Here is an 8,590-nt window from a genome sequence, read left to right on the forward strand (position 1 = left end):
GAGCTTTAACTCACATTATACAAGAAAATAAAATCAGATTGGTTAAATATTTTAAATATTAAGGATAAAAGTATTGCAGTTACTAGAATTAAATGAGGGAATATTTTTATAATCTCAGTTCGTAATTCTTAACATGACACCAAGAACAAAAACTATAACAAAATAATGACAGATTTGACTACGTAAAATAGAAAATGATTGCACAGTAAAAGGCAGCGTTAAATAGTTAAGACAAATGACAGACTGAGAAAATGTAATTGCAACATTTATAACAGCATATTCTTAATTATAGTTGACTCTTAAAAATCAATATAAATTCTACAAATAATTTCAAGCATTGTAATTTGGCAATCCAAAGAAGAAATACAAAATAAATGAAACATAAAACACAAAGAGGCATAGTTGTGGCCTTGCTAGTAAAGTTTTAAGCAAGTTTACTGAGGTATAATTGACATACAATTATATATGACTCAGGTCTACAATTTGACTGTAGTGCCGTTGAGTCGATTCCGGCTCACAGCGACCCTGTAGGACAGAGTAGAACTGCCCCGCAGAGTTTCCAAGGAGCGCCTGGCGGATTCAAACTGCTGACCCTTTGGTTAGCAGCCGTAGCACTTAACCACTGCGCCACCAGGGCTTCCATATATATATATATATGTGTGTGTATGTGTGTACACCTGGGAAACCACTTCCACAATCAATGTAAATGGATGTATCCATCTCTCCCCAAATCTCCCTTTTCGTTCCTCCCTCCCATCTCTAGGCAACCGCTGATCTTTTTTCTGTCATAGATTAATTTACATTTTCTAAAAATTTTGTATAAATTATAGAGAATGTAATCTTTTTTGGGGGGAGGGGTCTGGCTCTTTCACTTATCATAATTATTTTGAGGTTTTTCTATGTTGTTGCCTGTGTAGAGTTAATTCCACTTCACTGTTGAGTGGTCCCCTGTATGTATATATGACAATTTGGTTACCCACTGACCTGTTCATGGCTACGTGGGTGGTTTCCAGGTCTTGACTATTATAAGTAGTAGTTGTAAACACCTGTTTACAAGTCGCTGTATGCATGAATGCTTTCATGTCTCTTGAGTAAATACCTAAGAGCGGAATTGCTGGATCATATGGTAGGTATATGTTTAACTTTTAAAAAAGCGGCCAGACTGTTTGCCAAAGCGGCTTGTCATCTCATATGTTTAGCAGGAGTGAGAGTTACAGCTGCTCCACGTTCTTGTCAGCCTGGGTGTGGTCCTCCTTGTAACCTTAGACTAATAGGTGTATAGTGGTATCTCATTTTGGTTTTCATTGGCATATACCTAAGGCCTAATGTCTTTGAGCATCTTTTTAAGTGCTTATTTGCTGTGAAAGAGTGTCTACTAAAATATTTTGCCCATTTTTTAAGTTGTTATTGTGTTTTGAGAGCTCTTTATGTATCTGGATATAAGTCTTTTATCAGGTGATTTTGCAAATATTTTCTCCCAATTTATGGCTTTTTTTTTTTTTAACTGCTTTTTTTTTGTTGTTCTCATTTTAACCTCAAAGTGGAGCTTTCCAATGGAAGTGATATTTATATGTTAGCCTACAGCTAATGCAGAGTTATCACCGTGATTATAGTAAAGAAAACTTCAAGTATTGTCAACTTTAGCTCAGAGCTTTTTTATTTAGACCCTCACTGTTCTTTGCCTGTGGCTGTCAAGCACTTGAAATGCAGCTAGTCTGAATTGAGATGCGTGGGAAGTATAAAAGACACTCCAGATTTTGCATGGTTAGTATGAAAAAAAGAGACTGTAAAATATCTCATTAATACTTTTTTCATACTGATTACAGATTGAAGTGACACTTTGTATATATTTGATTAAAAATATTTAAATAAAATACATTATTAGCATTAATTGGACATGTTTCTTTTTACTTTTTTAATGTGACTATTAGAAAATTTAAAATTGCCTATGTGACTCATATTTCTGTCGGACAGTTCTGGTTTAGAGCTTTAGTTTTTTAAAATAAACTTCATCTTAGAATAGATTTAGATTTACAGAATTACTGCAGAGATAATATAGAGAGTTCTGTATACCCCACCCCCAATATCCCTATTATTAACATCTTACATTAGTGAGGTGCATTTGTTACAATTAATGAACTAATATCCATACGCTGTTATTAGCCAGAGTCCATACTGCGTTCAGTCTCCTTAGCTTTTACCTGATGTCTTTGTGTCCCAGGGTCTCATCCCCTATACCGCTTCACACTTAATTGTCATGGCGTCTCCTTAGGCCCCTTTTGGCTTTGACAGTGTCTCAGACTTTTGTTGTTTTTGATCACTTTGACAGGCATTTTATAGAAAGTCCCTCAACTGGGTTGTCTGATATTTTTCTTATGAGACTGGGATGACAGGCTTTTGGGGTAAGACCACAGAGTTAAAGGGCCATTCCTGTTACATTGTACCAAGGGTACAGACTGTCAGCATGACTTACTAACACTGTTGTTAACCTTGATCGCCTGGCGGAGGTAGTGTTTTCTCCACCGTAGGGTTACTCTTTTTTTCTCCCTTTTTCATGATGTACGCTTTGGAAGGGAGTTACTCTGTGTAGCCTACACTCAGCAACTAAAAACATGTCTTATATTTCTGTGTGAATTTTAGAATCAGTTTGAAATTTTTTTGTTTTTTGAGGGTTTTTTTGTTTTGTTTTGTTTTTGCCCTTTTGTGCTGGCTAAAACGTGTATAGTGTTTAATAGAGCGGACATTGTTGCTTTGTTCCTGGTCTTAGTAGAAAAAGATTGTCTTTCACCATTAAGTATGATGTGAACTGTAGGTTTTTTGTAGATGTCCTTCATCAAATTCAGGAAGTTCTCTTCTAAGTTTGCTGAGATAAGCAGTGAATGTTGAATTTTGTGAAATGCTTTTTCTGTATCTGTTGAGATAGTCATGTGGTTTTCTTTTTTAATTCTGTTAATAGGAGGTGTTACATTGATTTATCTTCTAATTTTAACCCAATTTTGATTCTGGAATAAATCCTACCTGGTTATGGTGTATCATCCTTTTTATCTATTGTTAGAATTGATATGCCAAAATTTTAAGACTTTTTATATATTGTGAGGGATATTGGTCTCTAGTTTTCTTGTAATGTCTTTGTCTGATTTTGGTATTGGAGTAATGTTTATGCCATGGAATGAGTTGGGAAGTATTCTCTTCAACTATCTGCAATAGTTGCAGAAATGACTTTTTCTTAATGTTTGATAGAATTCACCAGTAAAGTCATCTGGGATCAGAACACCTTTGTGAATGACTTTGAACTACAAATTCCATTTCTGGAATAGATACAGGGCTATTTAGGCTATCTGTTTCTTCTTGGGTAAGTTTTGATAGTTTTTATGTCTTTCAGAGATTTTAGTCAAGTTCATGTAAGTTGTTGAATTTATGGGCATAGTTTTGTTTGCAGCATTTTCTTATTCTTTCAGTATCTGTAGAAACTAATGATATCATCTCTTTCATTCCTGATATTAGTGAACGAAGTTTTTTTTTTTTTCCTTGTCCAGTCTGGTTACTAGAGATTTATTGATCTTTTCAAAGAGCCAGCTTTTTTTCTCATTGATTTTCTCTACTGTTTTTCTGCTTTGTATCTCATTTATTTCTACTCTGATCTTTGACTTACTACGAGTTTCGTTTTTTTCTTTTTCTTGAGATGGAAGGTGAAATAGTTGATTTAAGATCTTTCTGCTTCATTCCACAAATTTTAATACATTGTATTTTCATATTAATTTCAAAATACTTTCAAATTCTTCCTTTTGACTTCTTTGACCCATGGATTATTTAGAAGTTTGTTATTTGGTTTCCAAATATTTATAGGTTTTCCAGATATGTTTCTTTTATTGATTTCTAATGCAATCCCATTGTGGTCAGAAAACGTACTTTCTACGACATGAATCCATTCGAATTTATCGAGACTTATGACCCCGAATAAATGTTGATAAATAATCTCTGTGCCCATTAAAAGAATGTGTATTCTGCTGCTCTTTTGTGGTGAGTGATCTATGAAGTGATTTAGATTAAGTTGGTTGATAGTACTGATACATTGTTACTGATTTTCATCTACTTGTTACTGAAAAGGGTGTTGAAATCTCTGACTTATAAGTATCATTTTGTCTATTTCTCCTTGCAGATCTTTCAGTTTTTGCTTTGTATATTTTGAAGTATTGTTGTTAGGTTAATATTTATGATTGTTATATATACTCTTGATGAAGTGACCCCTTTATCATTATGAAATGACCCTCACTATCTCTGGTAATATTGTTTTGAAATATACTTTGTCTTATGTTAATGTAACCACTCCATCATTCTCTAGATTTGTGTTAGTTCGGTATATCTTTTTCCATCCTTGATGTGGCTTAAGATGTCTGTTTAGACACACCACGCTGTCTGCTTACAGCAAAGACCTGAGAAACCAAGTGAAACAGATACAGATGACAATCTTGGAACTCTGAATACCAAATGGAAGGAGAAACTGGATGAAAACAGTGAACAAGGGGCTTTACGGATCGTAGGTGCTTGTCAGGTGGCCCAGTGCAATATGGCTGTATTGAGACAAAGCAAGTGGCATTCCCAGGTGAGGAGCACAGGAAGGCAACTTTATAGAATTCCGAATGGTAGGTAGATACTGTGTAGACAAAACTGGTGTGAAGCAAGGTGAGCAGAACATGAGCCATATCTCAGGAGGTAAAGTGCAGGAAGGCGGGCAAGAGCTCTAGGGATCCAGGCAACCACAGAACAGAGAAGGAGCCAGAAAATAGGGACAGAACTACTCACCAGCAGCAGTCCCTGATCATTTGGGCTTGTGGTGCCTGCAGAGCAGAGGACCCATAGGGTGGCAGCTGAAGACCCCACACCTGACCAGACTCTGGATAGCCTCCCCCCGCTTTCATTTGAGTGGAGCCTGGCCCTGACTGCAGGCTGCACTCCTCAGGGAGAGGCCTGATGCCCATGCCAGTGACCGGGAGAGCACACTCCCCCTGCTCTCCTGGTGTTCAGCAATGTGGCACCGTGGCCCGGTGACTGGCAGCACGAGACCCCCATCTGTGACCAATGATGTGTGCATGCCTGTCAGCTGGCAGTGCCCACCCCTGCCTGCACCACTGAACCAGTGACCATCAACGTGCTCCTACCTCACCTGTGCACCCACCACCACCCCATCTGCCCAGCAATTGGCGATGTGCGCTCACACACTCCAGCATTGGCAGTGCAAGTCTCCCCTGCCCCCAACAGACCACCTGCCCAGCAACCTGTGGTGTGAGCTCCTGTGCTAACCACCTGGTGACCAGTGACCTGTGCACCTCTGCCCTAACCACCAGACAATCAGTGCCGACAGCCTGACAACAAGCGCGAACACTGCCTGCACCCATGCCTGGTGACTGGCCGGGTAGACGCATCACCTCATCAGCAATGCCACTCGTATCCTACCAGGCACCATCTGTACCTCTGTCAAAGAACAAGCAGGAGATCCTAGTGCTCTCATCCAGTGTTCACCTGGCAGCAGTGTCGCACATCCCTCACACATACCGTTCCTGCAGGCCACCTACACATGTCCCTTGATCCTCCACCACTTACTGAGATGCCAATTTGTGCATGCATGCACTGCCTCTCCTGTCTGTATGTGTAGCACTTCTCACAGCGGCTATAGAAACCTCCAAAGAACACATTAACTTCTAGCACCAACCCAGAAGGACCCCGTGGTCCCACAAGGGCTGTGGGGGACCCTGACCACAGAACATTTGTCACCCCAAAATCATAAAAACACCAAACCAGTCACCCAATATCAGGGAAAGAACCTGGTCTCACACCTCTACTTCTCTGTAAGGGAAGACATATGAGCCTAACCACAGAGAACTCACATGTGGGTGTGAGCCACCACACCCACAAGTGAGAGGAAATCACACCCAGTCAACTAACACCACAAAAGCCACACATAGACCAGTGCCACAAAACAATTAGTGCAAAGGAAGAAAAACATTGTAAAGAGAAGAAACAAAGCTCCTGATATATCAAAACAAAACAAAAAATCACAAAACATACAATCAGTAAAGAAACATATAAATAAGTTACCACCTTAATGCCTCAGAGACAGCAGACAATAACAAATCATGAAGGAACAGGGTAAGATGTCTTGAGCAAAATGAAGGGATGGAGAACTTCCCTGAGGAAGAAATGGTAATAGTAGAACTACCTGATGAGCTGAAAAGACTCGTATGTAGGTCCCTCAAAGAGATCAAGGAAAACAGACAAAATCCTAGAAGAATTCAGGAAAACAATACAAAAACAAACGGGCAAATAAAAAAACACAAAAAAACAACAACTAGGAAACCAGAAGATTAACAATAAATATTAGAAATAGATAACTCAGTGGAAAGACACAGAAGAATTCAATCAATGGAAGAAAGAATCAGGTGAAATAGAGGACAAATCACTTGACACTTTTTTGAGGAACAATCAGTAAAAAGAATGAAGAAAGCCAAAGGGTTATGCTGGACACCATCAAGAGGAATAATTTACATGTAATAGAAATTCCAGAAGATAAGAGGTTTCCAGCCAAGAAGCTCAACAAACCCCATACAGGATAGACCCCAAAGTAAATTCACCAAGACGTAATCAAACTTTACCAAACCAAAGACAAAGAATTCTGAGAGCAGCTTGTGAAAAATGAAATATCACTTACAAAGGGGCATCAATAAAGACTAAGCCCTGATTTCTCATCAGAAACTGCGTAGGCAAGAAGGTAGTGGTATGACATATATAAAATTCTGAAAGAAAAAAATTGCCAACCAAGAATTATATATCCAGCAAAATCATCTTTCAAAAACAATGACGAAACTAGGACATTTCCAGATAAGCAGAAATCGAGAGAATTGGTAAAAACCAGACCATCCTTGAAAGAAATACTAAAGGGAGCCCTTTGGACATAAAACCATTGACATCAGACAACAACCTGAGATAAAGACACACAACATCATCACCCACATACCAACCCAGATAAAGAATCCTCAAAAGTAAAAATAAAACTGCAAAGCTGATAATAGGAAACTAGAGATGTTAAGCTCTAGACAATAACAACTTCAAAACAAAAAGGGAGAATAATTGGTGTAGTTGTAGAACTTCCATATGGAGAGGAAGTTGAGATGATACCAAGATACAACACACTGTTTTAAACTTAGGAAAATGAAGGTAAATTTCAGAGTAACCGGAAAGAAAACTAATTTATTCATCAGAATAAGAAAATCAAAAAAACTCAGTAAACACAAAAACAATAATGAAGGATACGAAAAGAAAATCTGTATGCAAAAACTCAGCATAGAAAATTAAGCAGAACAAAGAAAAAGTTAATAGCACCCCCCCCAAAAAAAGGCATAGTAAAATGGCAGCAGTGAACTCATACCTATTAACAACCACACTGAATGTAAATGGGTTAAATGCACCAGTCAGGAGACGGAGTGGCAGAATGGATAAAAAAAATGACCCATCAATATGTTGCCTACAATAGACACACTTTAGACACAAGGGCATAAATAGATTAAAAATCAAAGGATGGGAAAGAAAATCTGAACAGTAACCAGAAGAAAGCAGCAGTAGGAATAATAATTTTAAGTCAAAAGCTATTAAAAGAGACAAACACATTATGTGATTCAAGGATCACTTTACCAAAAAGACATAACAATAATAAATATTTATGCTCCCGGTGATAGAGCTCGAAAATGCATAAAACAAACTAATAGACTTGAAAAGGGAAATAGGCAGTTCTACAGTAGTAGTAGGAGACTTTAACACACCACTTTCAATGATGGACAGACAACTAAAAAGAACTCTGCAGTCAACCAGCTCGACCTCATAGGCATACAGAACACATCACCGGGCGCCAGCACGGTACACATTCTTGTCCAAAGCACGTGGGTCATTCTCCAGAATAGACCATATTTTAGGCTACAAAAAAAGCCTCAATAAGTCTAAAAAACGGAGAAATAATACAGAGCATCTTTTCTGACCGTAACACTATAAAACTAGATATCAGTAACAGAAAAAACAAGGAAAAAAATTAAATACTTGCAAACTGAATGATGCCTTACTTAAAAAGTATTGAGTAAGAGAAGAAATAAAAAAATGAAATAAAAAATTTTCTTAGAATCAAATGAGAATGAAAGCACAACATACCAAAACCTTTGGGACACAGCAAAACAGTGCTCAGAGGAAAATTTATAGCAGTAAATTCACATCAAAAAAGGGCCAAAATCGGTAACTTAACCTGATAACTTGAACAGAAAATGAACAGCAAAAGAAGACCACAGTTATCAGAAGAAAGGAAATAATAAAGATCAGAGCAAAAATAAATAGAAAGCAGGAAAAAAAAAATGGAATTCACAAGACTAGCGGATTAATAGATAAACCACTGGCCAAATTGACAGGAAAAAAAAATGAGAATATGCATTTAACCAGAATAAATTGGTGACGTTACAACAGAACCAACTGAGGTAAAGAAGATAACAGAGTATTTTGAAAAATCGTACTCCAAGAAATTTGTAAACCTGTCAGAAATGGACAAATTTCTAGA

This window comes from Loxodonta africana, chromosome 23 (assembly GCF_030014295.1).
Source record: "Loxodonta africana isolate mLoxAfr1 chromosome 23, mLoxAfr1.hap2, whole genome shotgun sequence".
Classification (NCBI taxonomy): Eukaryota; Metazoa; Chordata; class Mammalia; order Proboscidea; family Elephantidae; genus Loxodonta; species Loxodonta africana.